At 43.2% G+C, this 18,873-nt stretch overlaps 1 long non-coding RNA gene across 4 annotated transcripts in view; it reads left to right on the forward strand.

Annotated features, from left to right (window-relative positions):
- Positions 1-17,988, forward strand: part of LOC137621681 (uncharacterized) — a 34,174-nt gene extending 16,186 nt beyond the window's left edge. Inside the window, exons 4-5 of one of the 4 annotated variants that reach the window (XR_011040299.1) lie at positions 8,453-8,572; positions 17,912-17,988. This is a non-coding gene — a long non-coding RNA (uncharacterized lncRNA). Of the gene's footprint in view, positions 1-8,452; positions 8,573-9,510; positions 9,734-17,911 lie in introns of those variants that run through there. The other 3 variants (XR_011040298.1, XR_011040300.1, XR_011040301.1) reach the window with 3 other exon arrangements.
- The last annotated feature ends 885 nt before the right edge of the window (positions 17,989-18,873 follow it).

Consider the following 18,873-nt stretch of genomic DNA (forward strand, 5'->3'; position numbering starts at 1 on the left):
TATCAGCTCCTACGATCAAGGGTTACAGAAGTATGTTGGCAGCGGTTTTCCGCCACAGAGGCTTGGATCTTTCCACCAACAAAGATCTACAGGACCTCCTTAGGTCTTTTGAGACCTCAAAGGAACGTCAGTTGTCCACTCCAGGCTGGAATCTAGACGTAGTCCTAAGGTTCCTTATGTCATCTAGATTTGAACCGCTCCAATCAGCCTCTTTTAAGGACCTCACATTAAAAACTCTTTTCCTCGTGTGCCTAGCAACAGCTAAAAGAGTAAGTGAGATCCACGCCTTCAGCAGGAACATAGGTTTCACATCTGAAACGGCTACATGTTCCTTGCAGCTCAGTTTTTTGGCTAAAAACGAGCTTCCTTCACGTCCTTGGCCTAAATCGTTCGAGATCCCTAGCTTATCCAACTTGGTGGGTAACGAACTGGAGAGAGTACTTTGCCCAGTTAGAGCTCTTAGGTACTATCTAAAGAGGTCTAAACCCTTACGAGGACAATCGGAAGCCTTATGGTGTGCTGTTAAGAAGCCTTCGCTACCAATGTCTAAGAACGCAGTTTCTTACTACATCAGGCTTCTGATTAGAGAAGCTCATTCTCATCTGAAGGAAGAAGACCTTGCTTTGCTGAAGGTAAGGACACATGAAGTGAGAGCTGTGGCTACTTCAGTGGCCTTCAAACAGAACCGTTCTCTGCAGAGTGTTATGGATGCAACCTATTGGAGAAGCAAGTCAGTGTTCGCATCATTCTACCTCAAAGATGTCCAGTCTCTTTACGAGAACTGCTACACCCTGGGACCATTCGTAGCAGCGAGTGCAGTAGTAGGTGAGGGCTCAGCCACTACATTCCCATAATCCCATAACCTTTTTTAACCTTTCTCTTGAATACTTTTTATTGTTGTTTTTGGGTTGTACGGTCGGCTAAGAAGCCTTCCGCATCCTGGTTGATTTGGCGGGTGGTCAATTCTTTCTTGAGAAGCGCCTAGGTTAGAAGTTGTGATGAGGTCCTTTAGTATGGGTTGCAGCCCTTTATACTTCAGCACCTAAGAGTTGTTCAGCATCCTAAGAGGACCGCTACGCTCAGTAAGGAAGACGTACTTAATAAAGGCAGAGTAATGGTTCAAGTCGACTTCCTTACCAGGTACTTATTTATTTTATATTGTTATTTTGAATAACTAATAAAATGTAATACGGGATACTTAGCTTCTTTGTTAACATGTATACTGGTCTCCACCCACCACCCTGGGTGTGAATCAGCTACATGATCATCGGGTAAGATTAATATTGAAAAATGTTATTTTCATTAGTAAAATAAATTTTTGAATATACTTACCCGATGATCATGATTTAAAGGACCCGCCCTTCCTCCCCATAGAGAACCAGTGGACCGAGGAGAAAATTGAGGTCTTGTTGACAAGAAGTACTTGAGTACCTGACCACAGATGGCGCTGTTGTGTACACCCCCACCTGTATAGCGATCGCTGGCGTATCCCGACCGTAGATTTCTGTCGGGCAACGGAGTTGACAGCTACATGATCATCGGGTAAGTATATTCAAAAATTTATTTTACTAATGAAAATAACATTTTAGTTATATGCAACTTCTTATGAAAATGTGAACATTAGAGTTAAGTCTAAAGAATAATAAAGTTGATTTAATGATTACGTATTGTAAATGACATTAAGGATGAAACACTGGAGTGGTTTATATAGTACAATTTTTCAATATTAAACTTAGCCGGTGATCATATAGCTGTCAGCTCTGCTGCCCGACAGAAAAACCTAAGGACAAAATACGCCAGCGATCGCTATACAGGTGGGGGTGTACATCAACTGCGCCATCTGTCGAGCAGGTACTCAAGTACTCCATGTCAACACAGAACCAATTTTCTCTCTGTCGTGCCACTGGCAAGACCTACTAAATACGCTGTTACTAACTGGATTTGTTTTCACAACTATTTGGTGAAGTACACTATTCTAGTTTTGAGCTTTCACTATGCAGGGGTTTTATCTTCATCTCAAAACTTGAACTCGTTTTGGATAGATTTAATTATTGTGACAAAGAGAGTATGGACTCTCTTTCACTTTTGAATGGCCGACCCTTCCCTTAGACGGAAGTGTGTTTAGGTTTTTAGTAATTTTGCTTAACACGTTATAGATCTATATATTTTATATCTCTCTGCCTTTATTAGGCCTCTTCGATTAACTTTCCATTTATTATAAACATATAAAAATAAATTTTTATGTTTTGTTTATATGCGACCTTTCCTGATAGTAGGCGGTCCTAACTTGGAACCGAAGTTAATCAACGTTGAGCCCGTTATATCGTATTTAGCCTTTAAAGAATTTAAAACTTTTTAAATTTAATGTTTTATGAAAGAATTTCTTTGATAGTCTCGTACTGTTTTCAAAGATGAACTAACGTTTAGTTTTTTAGACTACGCAGTTGTTGACGTTCAGGACGTTCAACATGCGCTCTATCGTTACGATAGAGAGAGAGTGTATCACGGTTTCACTTTGCAGTGAGAGTAAATCGATTCTGACGTTTCGTTCATTCTTTCTTAGCTTAAATGGTTTAAATTCTAAATTAAAGGAACTTTTTATTTGGAAACCTTTCAGTTTTTTCCTTTAGCCAAATAACATGTTTTGACGATATATAATTGGGCTCTTCTCTCAGGTGCGAAATCAAGAGAGAAAGAGAGAGAGAGATAGAGACGGAGGGAGAGAGAGGAGAAAATAACGTTCCGTTCAAGCGGGTAACGTTGTTCTCGTGTTACTCTCCTCCCTAGTCGCTGTACGGGGAAGAAGGTAAAACGTTTCTAGGGTTTTATTCTTGTCCCCAGGCTATGTGCGGTGAGAGATTATAAACGTAGTTTATTTGAACTAGTGTTTAGTCTCTTTCCCAGCCACTGAATTCTTTATCTTTATATATGTTTTCTGTTTTTGCTAGTATTAATGAGCTGCATTATACGACTGTTTTCGCAATTACTACCTTTTAATGAAGGGTAGGATTGCGTGTTTCAGGTAGAAATCAGTAAAAGTTTCGATTTCAGTGAAATAAGTGCAAAACAGAAAATCGAAGTGATAAAGTGATATGCGCAAAGTGTTACAGTGTTGCGTCCGAGGGTTCGTCTGTTCGTGCCTGTCGTTCACCTAGTCCGGGACCTCTTGCAAGCTCCCAAGCCCAGGGGAGAAGTAATGTCGAACGACTTATGGGTTCGTCAGGCCTTGATCAACGAACAGACGTTTTCCCTCCGTGGTTTCGGGCGTATCTACCCAAGATCGCCCCACCCACACAAAGACGAGAGAGCCCATTTACTTCTCGTCTGCGGAAGAGGTTTCTCGTAAGAAACCTTGGACCAAGGTCTCGCAGCTTATTAAGCGCAAGTCGGTCCCTTCCGCGCAAGTCCAACGGCCCAGGTGTAGCCACTGGGTCAGTTCGGACTCGCTGCAGTCTTCCGATGACTGCACACCTAAGAGAGGCAAAGTGGTACCGCAACAGGCAGTAACACCGTCTGTTGCCGCACCTGCTGCTGTAGACCCTAAGTGGTCTTTGCTACAGTCTATGCAGACACAGTTAGCATCTTTTATGCAGGAGTATCGTGCGGAGAAGGTTGACGCTGCACCCGTTAGCCTACAACCAACCACGGTTGTGCGTACAGTAGACGCTGACGCTACCTGCTCCCGCACTCCGCCTGTGAGAGTTCCACCACCCATGCGCAGTGTACCCTGCCAGCCGCACGTTGACGTTCACAGACGCACGCTACCCTCCGTTGACGTTCGCGAGTTACCACAACAATAGGAGGGTGGAGTTAAGTTGCTTTGTTTTGACGCTGTGCGTCAACCTCCGCAACCCACTGTGGTTACCGCTACTCACCCGCAGCAGACTAGTCAGTCAGGAGTAGAGGCTTTGCTTCCCCACACAGCTATGGTTGTTGCCAGCTCACAGACTGTCAAGCAGTTACATGACGTTGCCTTCTGGTCTGCTACTAATGCACCAGTGCTGTATGTCCTCACGCACCTGTTGTGGTTGACAGTTCAGTTTTTGACAGTTCACAGACTGTCAAGCAGTTACATAACGTTGCCTTCTGGTCTGCTGCTAATGCACCAGTGAGACCCTCACTGAGATAACCTAGCTTTTATCGGACAAGGTTCCTGTAGATGAGAAAGTGCTGTTCTCCCTCCTACTGATATTCCTTTGAGGACTCTGTCATTTGGAGAGGAGCCTTAAGCTGCTTAGCCTCCTATGGACTTTAATTAAATCATGATGATTTTTTAAGGATCTTCGTCCGGATCTTGTAACTGCTGCTCCTCGTTCGCCTAACGTCAGAACTTACACTAGGCCTAGCTACTTCGAAGCCGTTGTTGTTAAGCTAGTGCTCTCTCGCTCTCCTAGAGAGCGTTACGTTGGCTAGGCGACTGGTTTTTGCACCAGGAGGAGTTTTAGGGATACAGCCTTTGATTTCCCTTCTTTTAAACTGGCTTATAGAGCGAGAGTCTGATAGGACACGAGAGAAGTTCTCGGCTTGGGAGTTCATGCCTCTGCCCAGATAGACTTCTCAATTCTGGTAGACTCGCCCTGGCGCCTAGCCAGGAGACGCTCCAAGTTGTTTACAGGTCAACTTCTCAACTTTTGTCAAGCCTTTGAAGTTTTGCTGTACTATTATGTCACACTTAACAAGGCTTCCAGGGATGGTAAATGGTTCCGCCTCAGTCGCTAACCCCGTCTGTTGCCACACCTGCTCCCGTAGACCCTAAATGGGCTTTGCTGCAAGACATGCAGTCCAAGCTTGTGTCCTTGATAGAGGACTTAAATACGGAGAAGAACCTTCTGGCCAACAACCCTCCAACCGGTTGGTTATGCGCCCTGTTGACGCTGAGGTATCCTACTCGCGTCTGCCAGTTGAGGTGGTTCCTCCACCGATGCGACCCAGTGTGGGTTGCCAGTCGCACGTTGACGTTAAGCGACGCTCGGAGGTGGTTGTTGACGTTCAGTGTGTCACTAGGAAGACGTTCAACAACCAGCAGAGGTGACTTGTTGTGACGCAGTGCGTCAACCTCAGCAACCCGACAGTTTCGGGTTGACGCTGTACTTCCTCGCGCACCCATGGTTGTTGACAGTTCACAGACTGTGCAGCAGTGCCATGATATTGCGTCCGGCTCCGTCACGCATCCACCAGTGCGACCGGATTCAGCGAGTCAGACGTTGCCCACTCCGTTGCCGTTTCCTCATCAGTTTCGGATGAGGAACCCTCTGATGAGGACGTTGCTGAACAAGACGATCAACCCCCAGCCCTGCTATCCATCCAGAAGATGCTGAAGAAGGAACGCTGCCCAGTCAGGCTGTGGATGAGTCTGGTAGGGACACTGTCATCCGTGTATCAATTTGTGTCACTAGGAAGACTACACCTCCGTCCTTTTCTATACCATCTAGCTTTTCACTGGAAAAAGGACAAGACGCTAGAAGCGGTCTCGATCCCGGTTTCCGGAAAGATAAAGTCTGGTCTGACTTGGTGAAAGGACTATATCAACCTTAGAGAGGGTCTTCCCCTGACTGTTCAGACTCCCAACCACGTTCTCTTCTCGGACGCATCGGACGTAGGCTTGGGTGCGACATTAGACGGTAGGGAATGCTCGGGATTATGGAACTCGAGTCAAAGGACAATGCATTTCAACTGCAAGAAGCTACTGGCAGTACGTCTGACCTGGAAAAGCTTCAGGTCTCTCCTTCAAGGCAAAGTGGTGGAGGTGAACTCGGACAACACCACGGCTTTGGCGTACATCTCCAAGCAAGGAGGGACCTACTCTCTGACATGGTACGAGATCGCAAGGGACCTCCTCACCTGGTCAAAAGGTCTAGACATTTCACTAGTAACGAGGTTCATCCAAGGCAACTTGAATGTCATGGCAGATTGTCTCAGTCAGAAGGGACAAATAATTCCAACAGAATGGACCCTCCACAAGGATGTATGCAAGAGACTTTGGGCCACCTGGGGCCAGCCAACCATAGATCTCTTCCCAACCTCGATGACCAAGAGGCTCCCAATATTTTGCTCACCAATCCCGGACCCAGCAGCAGTTCATATAGATGCCTTTCTACTAGATTGGTCACATCTAGATCTATATGCATTCCCTCCGTTCAAGATTGTCAACAAGGTACTGCAGAAGTTCGCCTCTCACGAAGGGACAAGGTTGACGCTAGTTGCTTCCCTCTGGCCCGCGAGAGAATGGCTCACCGAGGTACTTCGATGGCTAGTAGACGTTCCCAGAACACTTCCCCTAAGGGTGGACCTTCTACGTCAGCCACGCGTAAAGAAGGTACACCAAGGCCTCCACGCTCTTCGTCTGACTGCCTTCAGACTATCGAAAGACTCTCGAGAGCTAGAGGCTTTTCGAAGGAGGCAACCAGAGCGATTGCTAGAGCAAGGAGAACATCCACCCTTAGAGTCTACCAATCGAAGTGGGAAATCTTCCGAAACTGGTGCAAGTCAGTATCTGTATCCTCGACCAGTACCTCTGTAACTCAAATAGCTGACTTTCTCTTATATCTGAGGAAAGAACGATCTCTTTCAGCTCCCACTATCAAGGGTTACAGAAGCATGTTGGCATCAGTCTTCCATCACAGAGGCTTAGATCTTTCCAACAATAAAGATCTACAGGACCTCCTTAAGTCTTTTGAGACCACGAAGGAGCGTCGTTTGGTTACACCTGGTTGGAATTTAGACGTGGTACTAAGATTCCTTATGTCAGACAGGTTCGAACCTCTACAATCAGCCTCCCTGAAAGATCTCACCTTTAAGACTCTTTTCCTGATAGGCTTAGCCACAGCTAAAAGAGTCAGTGAGATTCATGCCTTCAGCAAGAACATCGGATTCTCATCCGAAACGGCTACATGTTCTACAACTTGGTTTTCTAGCCAAACACGAGCTGCCTTCTCGGCCTTGACCAATATCGTTCGATATTCCAAACTTATTGTATGGTTGGAAATGAACTAGAAAGAGTCTTATGTCCTGTAAGAGCTCTTAAGTTCTATTTAAAAACCTTTACGAGGCCCGTCTGAAGCTTTATGGTGTTCAGTTAAGAATCCATCTTTGCCTATGTCAAAGAATGCTTTATCCTATTTTATCAGACTGTTAATACGAGAAGCTCATTCCCATCTGAATGAGGAAGACCAAGCTTTGCTGAAGGTAAGGACACACGAAGTTAGAGCTGTCGCAACTTCCGTGGCCTTTAAACAAAATAGATCTCTGCAAAGTATATTCGACGCAACCTATTGGAAAAGCAAATCAGTGTTCGCGTCTTTTTATCTTAAGAATGTCCAGTCTCTTTACGAGAACTGCTACACTCTGGGACCATTCGTAGCAACAAGTGCAGTAGTGGGTGAGGGCTCAACCACTACAATTCCCTAATTCCATAACCTTTTTTAATCTTTCTCTTGAAATGTTTTATTATTGTTTTTGGGTTGTCCGGAAGGCTAAGAAGCCTTTCGCATCCTACTTGATTTGGCGGGTGGTCAAAGTCATTTCTTGAGAAGCGCCTAGATTAGAGGTTTTGATGAGGTCCTTTAGTATGGGTTGCAACCCTTCATACTTCAGCTCCTAGGAGTCGCTCAGCATCCTATGAGGATCGCGAGGCTCAGTAAGGAAGACGTACTTAAAAAGGCAGAGTAATTGTTCAAGTCGACTTCCTTACCAGGTACTTATTTATTTTATGTTTGTTATTTTGAATAACTGCTAAAATGAAATACAAAATACTTAGCTCATAATAATGTCAACATGTAATGCTGGTCTCTACCCACCCCCCTGGGTGTGAATCAGCTATATGATCACCGGCTAAGTTTAATATTGAAAAATGTTATTTTCATTAGTAAAATAAATTTTTGAATATACTTACCCGGTGATCATATATTAAAGGACCCTCCCTTCCTCCCCATTAGAGACCCAGTGGGCCGAGGAGAAAATTGGTTCTGTGTTGACATGGAGTACTTGAGTACCTGCTCGACAGATGGCGCGGTTGATGTACACCCCCACCTGTATAGCGATCGCTGGCGTATTTTGTCCTTAGGTTTTTCTGTCGGGCAGCAGAGCTGACAGCTATATGATCACCGGGTAAGTATATTCAAAAATTTATTTTACTAATGAAAATAACATTTTACAAAACTGTTCTTTTCTTTTGTTTTTGTTTCTCGAAATATACAGTGTGTTAGGTATCACAACTGCCTTATATGGCTACAAATAAGATTGAAAATATTCTTTTAAAATCTTTTAATTTAGTTCTTGTATGATTTTGGGCTTAAATATGAGTACTCAGTCACCCAAGTTGTGGGTGACCATTTTTCTTATAGCAACTCCAGGTAATGCAAAACATTAGACTAAACTTTTCATTTGGCAGCATAAATTTGTTGCATATTGGAATCCTGTTAAGCAAGGCTTTCATATGATTTGTAAATTTCAGATAATGTCAACAGGCATCAAATTGCGCCGATACTCGGACATGACATAAGCATGTTAGTGGAAGGACCTGTGTCGCTAGAGGCCACAAGACATTTCTCGCAAATATAGAATGATGTGAAAGGTGAGAAGTGTTCTGAAATGTCCACTGCATTACTTCCTTTTCATTTATTCATCAGGGATGTACCCTTTTTGTTCCAATCTTCATGGGTAGCCACTTCCACTTATTTTATTAATTAGTATCTTCAGGCTTTCTGTCATGTGTTTCTATCTTGAATATTCTTGCTTAATAAGGCCTTCCAGTCTAGTCTTCTCTCTCTCTCTACCCTCCTGATGGCTGTGCTTGTCCAATCCATCATTGAATTATTTCCTCAGCAGTTTTTCCTTCTGCAGTACAATCTTCTCTTTCTCAAGAAATAGATCCATGTGAAAAAAAATTCTAGCTTTCATCAACATTGTTTACTTCCCTTTTTGTGGGTTTATACATTACAAAGGGACATCCTTACCCTTGTTAGCAGTACAGTACCAACATACTACATTCTTCTCGATGATTCTATTCCCACCTTCCCTCTCGTGATGTCCTCTGTGAGGCATGACCTCTATCCTTCCCATCCTTTGCTTGAATGTGCAACATTCCTTGCTGAGGCGCCTTCTCTCCTCTTCTACTAGCATTGGCCGTATTGATCGCTATAGCTTCTTTCATGGGTGAATCTCCCATTTCTTCCCCTCTGGTACCTGCCTTGTGTACTCTGTTTTATTGCTTGTTTCCTTCTCCATTTCTCATTGTTCCTTCTGGGTACTTCATTGTTACCTCCTTCCTCTATTATTCCCCATACTTTTTTGGCTTTTTTCTCTTCCTTGGTTTCCTTCCCCTTGTCTTTGTCCACCTTTTACCCATTCATCCTCATCTCACTTGTTCAATTGCTTCCCTTATCTTCCCATTCTCTCTCTTCTTTCTCTATCTCTGTCATTAGGCTCTTCCTTTTCTTTCACCTGCCTCTTGAATTAAGGTCTTTTTCCTGAAATTTGTTGGAATAGTATGGCTCTGTTCATCTCTTTCAGGTCCTCCTCATAGCTGTTCAAGTGTCCTAGAATCGTCTACTCTCCGCCACGTCAATCGATGTCTCCAACCTTTCCTTTTAGCTTCTACACTTCTTTTTCTTCAATATTAGCATTGTATATCTTTATTTTAGTTTTCTGGTCTGCTTTTGTCGCAGTAATTCTGTAATTTTAAATATTTAACTTAGCCGGTGAATATATAATAGCTGCAACTCTGTTGCTCGACAGACACATACATAAAAAAACTCGCCAGCGATCGCTATACAGGTTGCGGGTGTGCCCACCAGCGCCAACTGTCGGCCAGATACCACTCTCGATGTAAACAAAACCTCAATTTCTTCTCTGTCGACGTGTCGACAAGACGTACTTTTACTCGCTGTAGAACCTGGAGTTTTTCCCATCATATTTGGTGAAGTACTTTAATTTGGTTTGAGCTTTCGCAGTGCAGGTGTTTTATCTTCATCTTAAATCTTGAACTCGTTATTGGATAGATTTAATTTTTGATGACAAAGAGAGTATGGACTTTCTTTGACTTTTTAATGGCCGACCCTTCCCTTAGACGGAAGTGTGTTTAGGCTTTTAGCAATTATCTTATCACGTTATAAATTAATTATAGATTTTCCTCTATATATTTTATATCTCACCGCCTTTATTAGGCCTCTTCGATTAACTTTCCATTTATAATAAACATAAAAATGAATTTAATGATTTGTTTATATGCGACCTTCCTGAGAGTAGGCGGTCCTAACTTGGAAACCGAAGTTAAACAACGTTGAGCCCTTTCAATAGCTTTTAAAGAGCTAATGATTTAAAACTTTTTAAATGAATATTTTTTAATAGATATTTTATGAAAGATTTTCTTTGAATAGTCTTCGTACTGTTTCAAAGATGAACTAACGTTTAGTTTATTCATACTACGCAGTTTGCGCTCTATCGTTACGATAGAGAGAGAGAGTATCACGGTTTCACTTTGCAGAAAGAGTAAATCGATTCTGACGTTTTGTTCATTCTTCTTTCAAAGCTTAAATGTTTTAAATTCTATTTTAAAGGAACTTTTTAATTGAAAAACCTTTCAGTTTTTTTTTTCCTTTGGTCAAATAACATGTTTTTTTGACGAAACATAAGTGGGCTCTTCTCTTAGGTGCGTAATCAAAGAGAGAGAGAGAGATAGAGACGGAGGGAGAGAGAGGGGAGAAAACGTTCCGTTCAAGCGGGTAACGTTGTTCTCGAGTTACTCTCGTCCCTAGTCTCTGTACGGGGAAAAAGGATAAAACGTTTTTACTTTTTTATTCTCGTCCCCAGGCAATGTACGGTGAGAGATTGAAAACGTAGTCTTGAATGAACTAGTGTTTAGTCTCTTCCCAGCCACTGAATTTTTTATCTTAAAATATGTTTACTGTTTTTTGCTGGTATTAATGTGCTTGCATTATACGACTGATTTCGCTATTACTACCTTTTGATGAGGGTAGAATTGCGTGCTTCAGGTAGAAATCAGTAAAAGTTTCGATTTCAGTGAAATAAGTGCAAAACAGAAAATTGTAGTGATAAAGTGATATTGCGCAAAGTGTTATCAGTGTTGCGACCGAGGGTTCGTCTGTTCGTGCCTGTCGTTCGCCTAGTCCGGGACCTCTTGCAAGCTACCAAGCCCAGGGGAGAAGTAATGTCGTACGACTTATGGGTTCGAGAGGCCTTGATCAGCGAACAGACGTTCCCTCTATGGTATCGGGTGTATCTTACCAAGATAACCCCTACCATAAGGCGAGAGAGACGATTTTCTCCTCGTCATCCGAAGGCTTTTCGCATAAGAAACCTGAAACAAGGTTTCGAGGCCCTTAAGCGAAAGTCAGTCCTTTCAGGACAGGTCCAGCGTCCTGGTTGTAGCCATTAGGACAGCTCTGACCCTATGCAGTCATCGGAAGACTGCTCGCCGCCTAACAAAAGCGTAACACAGACTCCGAGAGTCTTTTTGTTGGCAAGGTTTTGCGGTCACAGACGTTACCCTCGTCTCTTACCGCAACCATTTCCGTTGATCCTAAATGGGTTGTACGGCAAGACATGCAGAATAAGCTTGCCTCCCTTATGGAAGACTATTCTGCCGATAAGTCCGTTGAGCCTAGCCGTTTTTCTCATCGAAATCCTGGCTTTCAGCCAACCTAACGTTCCTTTGTGCGTCCTGTTGACGTTGGCGTAGCTAAGTCACGTCAGTCAGGTTGTTTAGAACCACACTCGATGCGGTCTCGTGTGGATTTTCAGCCACATTTGGACGTTAGGCCACTTGCTGATGCTCCTGTTGACGTTCAGGACGTTCGCTAACAATCGGAGTTGACTTGTTTTGACGCTGAGCGTCAACCTCCGCATTCTAGAGTTGTTTTGACTGCTCAGTCTAGGCGGTCAAAGCAGTCTCGAGTGGACGCTGTGCGTCCTCACGCACCTGTTGTTGTTGACAGTTCACAGACTGTCTAGCAGTTACATGACGTTGCGTCCTGGTCTCTCGCACCTGTTGTTGTTGACAGTTCACAGACTGTCAAGCAGTTACATAACGTTGCGTCCTGGTCCGCTACTAATGCACCAGTGCGTGTGGACTCTGCTTGTAAAGCATTGCCACCACGGTAGGTCTCTCCCTTGCTTGAGACTCAGCTATTATCGGACAAGGTTCCTTTAGATGAGGAAGTTGCTGTTCCCCCTCCTACTGATATTCCCTTGAGGACTCTGTCAGACGGAGAGGAGCCTAAAGCTGCTTAGCCCTCTATGGACTTTAAATAAATCATGCTGATTTTTAAGGATCTTTGTCCGGATCTTTTTGTAACTGCTGCTCCTCGTTCGCCTAAACGTCAGAAGCTTACACTAGGCCTAGCTACTTCGAAGCCGTTGTTTTATAAGCTAGTGCTCTCTCGCTCTCCTAGAGAGCTTTACGTTTGCTAGGCGACTGGTTTATCACCAGGAGGAGTTTGGGGGATACAGCCTTTGCTTTCCCTTCTTTTAAACTGGCTTATAGAGCGAGAGTCTGATATGACACGAGAGAAGTTCTCGGCTTGGGAGTTCCTGCCTCTGCCCAGATAGACTTCTCAAATCTCATAGACTCTCCCTGGCGCCTGGCCAGGAGACGCTCCAAGATTTTACAGGTCAACTTCACAGCTGTTTTCGAGCCTTTGAAGTTTTGCTGTACAATTATGTCATGCATAAACAAGGCTTTCAGGGATGGCTCCAATGATCTGACAGCCACGTTCTCTGCAGGAACAAGTCCCTCAGGGATGGCTCCATGATTTGGCAGCCATGTTCACTGCAGGAGTACGTAAGAGGCAAGTGCGCTCAATGTGTTCATTGTCAAGACAAACTTCACGATGAAGTCTACCAGGCTGTCTTGACAGCATTTATGGAAGGCGACTGGATGGTCTCTCTCGACCTTCAGGAGGCATACTTCCGCATTCCTATACACCCGGATTCCCAACCGTTTCTGAGGTTTGTTTACAGGAATGTGGGGTACCAGTTTCGAGCTATCGGAGATCAGAGCCTCCCTGTACTTGGACGACTGGCTTCTCAGAACCTCTTCCAGTCATCGCTGTCTGAAGGATCTCAATTGGACTCTAGATCTGACCAAGGAATTGGGACTCCTAGTCAACTTGGAAAAGTCACAGCTGGTCCCATCCCAAACTATTCTGTATTTAGGGATGGAGATTCACAGTCAAGTTTTTCGGGCTTTTCCGTCGGCCCCCAGAATAGATCAAGCCCTGCTCGCCATCCAGAAGATGTTGAAGAAGGAACGTTGCTCAGTCAGGCTTTGGATGAGTCCGGTAGGAACGCTGTCATCCCTGGAGCAATTTGTCTCGCTAGGAAGGCTACACCTCCGACCTCTACAATTCCATCTGGCTTTTCACTGGAAAAAGGACAAGACGCTAGAGGCGGTCTCGATCCCGATTCCCGAAAAGATAAAGACTTGTCTGACTTGGTGGAAAGACAATATCAGTCTACGAGAGGGTCTTCCCCTAGCAGTTCAGAAACCCAACCACGTTCTCTTCTCGGACGCATCGGACTTGGGCTGGGGCGCGACGCTGGACGGTCGGGAATGCTCAGGTCTGTGGAACTCGAGTCAGAGGAGCATGCATATCAACAGCAAGGAGCTTTTGGCGGTTCATCTGGCCTTGATAAGCTTCGAGAATCTCCTTCGAGGCAAGGTGGTGGAGGTCAACTCGGACAACACCACGGCCTTGGCGTACATTTCCAAACAGGGAGGTACCCACTCATTGACTCTGTACGAGATCGCAAGGGACCTGCTCATCTGGTCAAAAGATCGAGGCATCTCCCTAGTAATGAGGTTCATCCAGGGCGACTTGAACGTCCTAGCAGATTGTCTCAGTCGGAAAGGTCAAGTAATTCCAACCGAATGGACCCTCCACAAGGATGTGTGCAAGAGACTTTGGGCGACTTGGGGTCAACCCACCATAGATCTCTTTGCAACCTCGCTGACCAAGAGGCTTCCAATCTATTGCTCTCCAGTCCCGGACCCAGCAGCAATACATATAGATGCCTTCCTCCTAGATTGGTCACACCTAGATCTTTACGCATTCCCTCCATTCAAGATTGTCAACAAGGTACTGCAGAAATTCGCCTCTCACGAAGGGACAAGGTTGACGTTAGTTGCTCCCCTCTGGCCCGCGAGAGAATGGTTCACCGAGGTACTTCGATGGCTAGTAGACGTTCCTAGAAGTCTTCCTCTAAGAGTAGACCTTCTACGTCAGCCACACGTAAAGAAGGTACACCAAAGCCTCCACGCTCTTCGTCTGACTGCCTTCAGACTATCGAAAGACTCTCGAGAGCTAGAGGCTTTTCGAAAGAGGCAGCCAGTGCGATTGCTAGAGCAAGGAGAGCGTCTACCATTAGAGTCTACCAATCGAAGTGGGAAGTCTTCCGAGACTGGTGCAAGTCAGTTTCCGTATCCTCGACCAGTACCTCTGTAGCCCAAATAGCTGATTTTCTCTTATACCTGAGAAAAGTACGATCCCTTTCAGCTCCTACTATCAAGGGCTACAGAAGCATGTTGGCCTCGGTCCTCCGGCATAGAGGCTTAGATCTTTCCAACAATAAAGATCTGCAAGACCTCCTTAAGTCTTTCGAGACCTCTAAGGAGCGTCGTTTGGCTACTCCTGGGTGGAATTTAGACGTGGTCCTAAGATTCCTCATGTCAGACAGGTTTGAGCCTTTACAGTCAGCCTCCCTGAAAGATCTCACTCTTAAGACTCTTTTCCTGGTATGCTTAGCCTCGGCTAAAAGAGTCAGTGAGCTTCATGCCTTCAGCAAGAACATCGGGTTTTCGTCAGAAAAAGCTACTTGTTCTCTGCAGCTTGGTTTCCTAGCCAAAAATGAGCTACCTTCTCGTCCTTGGCCTAAATCTTTCGATATTCCTAGCTTATCGGAGATCGTAGGCAATGAACTAGAAAGAGTCTTATGCCCTGTTAGAGCTCTTAAGTTCTACTTAGCTCGTACTAAACCTTTACGAGGCCAATCTGAAGCATTATGGTGTTCGGTTAAGAAACCATCCTTGCCTATGTCAAAGAATGCTTTGTCATATTTTATCAGATTGTTAATACGAGAAGCTCATTCACACTTGAGTGAGGAAGACCGATCTTTGCTTAAGGTTAAGACGCATGAGGTTAGAGCTGTAGCAACTTCCGTGGCCTTTAAGCAAAATAGATCTCTGCAAAGTATCATGGACGCAACCTATTGGAGAAGCAAGTCAGTGTTCGCGTCATTTTACTTGAAAGATGTCCAGTCTCTTTACGAGAACTGCTACACACTGGGACCATTCGTAGCAGCGAGTGCAGTAGTGGGTGAGGGCTCAACCACTACAATTCCCTAATTCCATATCCTTTTAATCTGTCTCTTGAAATGTTTTAATGTTGTTTTTATGGGTTGTCCGGAAGGCTAAGAAGCCTTTCGCATCCTGGTTGATTTGGCGGGTGGTCAAAGTCATTTCTTGAGAGCGCCCAGATTAGGGGTTTGATGAGGTCCTGTTGTATGGGTTGCAGCCCTTGATACTTCAGCTCCTGGGGGTCTGTCAGCATCCTAAGAGGATCGCTGGGCTCCGTAAGGAAGACGTACTTACAAGGCAGAGTAATCGTCTAAGTCGACTTCCTTACCAGGTACCTATTTATTTTGGTTTGTTATATTGATAACTGTCAAAATGAAATAAAAAACTCTTAGCTTATACGATGTAAACATATTTAACTCTGGTCTCTACCCACCTCCTTGGGTGTGAATCAGCTATTATATATTCACCGGCTAAGTTAAATATTTAAAAATGATATTTTAATTATAAAATAAATTTTTGAATATACTTACCCGGTGAATATATAAATTAAACGACCCTCCCTTCCTCCCCAATAGAGACGCAGTGGGATGAGAAGAATTGAAGGTTTTGTTTACATACAAGAGTGGTATCTGGCCGACAGTTGGCGCTGGTGGGCACACCCGCAACCTGTATAGCGATCGCTGGCGAGTTTTTTTATGTATGTGTCTGTCGAGCAACAGAGTTGCAGCTATTATATATTCACCGGGTAAGTATATTCAAAAATTTATTTTATAATTAAAATATCATATTTCCTTCCAACTCTGGCGTCTCTGGTCTAGCTCTTGTGTTTTCTGTAACATATAATGTATAATTCCTCCTACATTACTTCCCTATTAATTCCCCATTCACACTTTCCTGTACTTGTTTGTACATATTTTTATTGATAGGAAGCAACCCAAACAGAATCCAAACAGGTCTTCTATTTCTGGTCTTTTCTAGATCTCCATCACATTTTGTCCCTAACCCACTGATCACATTTGTCGTATTGCACACAACGAACCACATCAATTTTCACACATCATAGCACATCTATTATCCTCCACTAAATTGTGTTGGGTATTTAAAGTTGATACAGTCATTATTATTACTAGCTAAGCTACAGCCTTAGTTGGAAAAGCAAGATGCCATAAGCCCAAGGGCTACAACAGGGAAAAATAGCCCAGTGAGGAAAGGAAATAAGGGAATAAATAAACGATATAAGTAGTGAAAAACAATTAGTATAAAATATAAAAACATTAACAACATTCAAACAAATATTTCTTATACAAACTATAAAAAAGACTTACGTCAGGCTGTTCAACAAGAAAACATTTGCTTGCAAGTTTGAACTTTTGAAGTTCTCTAGATTCGACTACTCTACCTGATTAGGAAGATCATTCCATAACTTGGTCACAGCTGGAATAAAACTTCCAGAACACTGTGCAGTATTGAGCCTCATGATGGAGAAAGGCCTGCCTAGTATTACAAACAGGATGGAACTGTCCGGGAAGATCTGAATATATAGGATACTTTTCATTGCTTTGGATAGGCACATTTATAATTGTATTAAAATTTCTCTCCAACTCGATGCTTAAAACAAATCTCTTGACTGCTATATGACACATTGTGTATATTTCATTTTCATTGTCCTGTTATTATAAGAACAATATACACACAATGCCGTATAGCAATCAGGAGATTTTTATAAGCATAGAGATACACAGAAAATTTCAATATGTTTCAGCAGACCTAAGAAAATATTAACAACATTAGTATGAAGTATGAAATTGTATTTCCTTGCCGGTTTCTTACGGATTTTTTCAGGTCTAACAAATGAAGTCAGTCTTTGTTGATATTAGCCAGAATCAATGTCGTCAGTTTTCAGTGATATTGTCCTTGAACAAGATGGTACTTTCCCTTAACAGAGACAGACAAGAAAGGGAACATTTTCCAGTATACTGTTTATGACCCAGGAACCCCACACTTGTTTCCAGATTAGCTGGGAGTGCTTTGTTGATCATGTAAGCTAAGAGTTCTCTTGCTTGAGGGTACACTCAGGCACACTTTTATCTTATATTTTATTTATCTTCCTCTTGTTATGTTAAAGTTTTTATAGTATATAAAGTGATATTTATTTTAATATTGTTGCTCTTCTTATAATATTTTATTCATCCTTATTTCCCTTCCTCACTGAGCTACTTTCCCTGATGGAGCCCTTGGGCTTATAGCATCCCGCTTTTCCAATTAGGGTTGTAGCTTACCAAGCAATGATGATGATAATAGGGTCAGTATTGCAGAGTATATTTTTATTTTTTTTATATTTTTGTAGAGCGCAGCCATATGATGTGAACTTAATAACATATGGTTTAGCTATGTGTGATGACTTTCTTATGATCATTTTAAAAGCAGAATATTTGATATATTGTAGAAGAGTATATTTTATTGGTGGAAGACTTTAAGTAGTCATGGTTGGAACCTAATTCTTCACCACTGTAAATTATACGCAGGATGATTGGGTTGAGAGCTTCCTCTTTGAGTTGATCATAGTGTGGTAATGTCTTTTGCTCCGTTCTCATCCAGCTAACATGAGGCCTGCCTCGAGATTGCCCTTAGGGCACGTATCCATCCGCATAGGCCTATCACCACAGAAAACGGAAGTAGGGTAAACTACACAAAACTCTGGGCGGTTGAGAGGAGGTTCCAGGTAACTCCTAAGAAAGTAGTTCTCGGTAAGTATGTTAGGAAAAATACAAATTACCAATAATTTGTGATTTTTTACTTCTCTGTAAAGCCACCATAGAAGTAGAGAGAGGAACTGAACAGCTTGCACTTAGGACCAGATCAAGAACTTGAAAGAAAGGACAGCACTGCAGCCTTATTCTCCATTGCCAACACAAAATCTTTGAAGGCAGACACTTAAGAGGGGATTCTGGATACCCAGTTTGCTTTCATAGTCCTGATTTTCCCTGCCTTGTCCATTCCAATGCCTCGAGATTGAGAACTTAATCATTGGGACATCCTGAACGAGGGTGTCTCTGTAGCGCTATTGGCATCCCTGAAATTTTTTGTTAGGGTGAAATGACTGCCTGTGGATTACATACATGACATAAAAAATGACAGCTTTGCTGGTTGTTTCCTTAGGCAATGCATTTAGACATTTTAAATGTCTTCTAATATTACTTTCAGTTTGTTGCCATTTCTCATTCAGCCTTCAAAGATGAATAAGCAATGTGGAATTTCAGTACATTTGTGTCCTCCAGTGAGTTCTTGAAGGCAAAACTTTCCCCTAGTAGTTATCACCGGAGAAACTTTATGAAGCAGATATATTCTGTAACAGACTTGCCTTTTTCTTTCCTGAAAGTCTTTTTCACACTTATTGATTCAAAGTTGTTCAATTTAACTGTTAATCTCCTCCTTGAAGGAGGCAAGTATTCAGAGTTTTTCCCCTATGAATTTCACTCAAGTCCTGTCTTGGTGACATTCTTTGGGATCACAAACTCCTTTTGATATGCAAACCAAACTATTTGCTGTAAGCCCTTAGA

This window comes from Palaemon carinicauda, chromosome 28 (assembly GCF_036898095.1).
Source record: "Palaemon carinicauda isolate YSFRI2023 chromosome 28, ASM3689809v2, whole genome shotgun sequence".
NCBI classification, from domain to species: domain Eukaryota; kingdom Metazoa; phylum Arthropoda; class Malacostraca; order Decapoda; family Palaemonidae; genus Palaemon; species Palaemon carinicauda.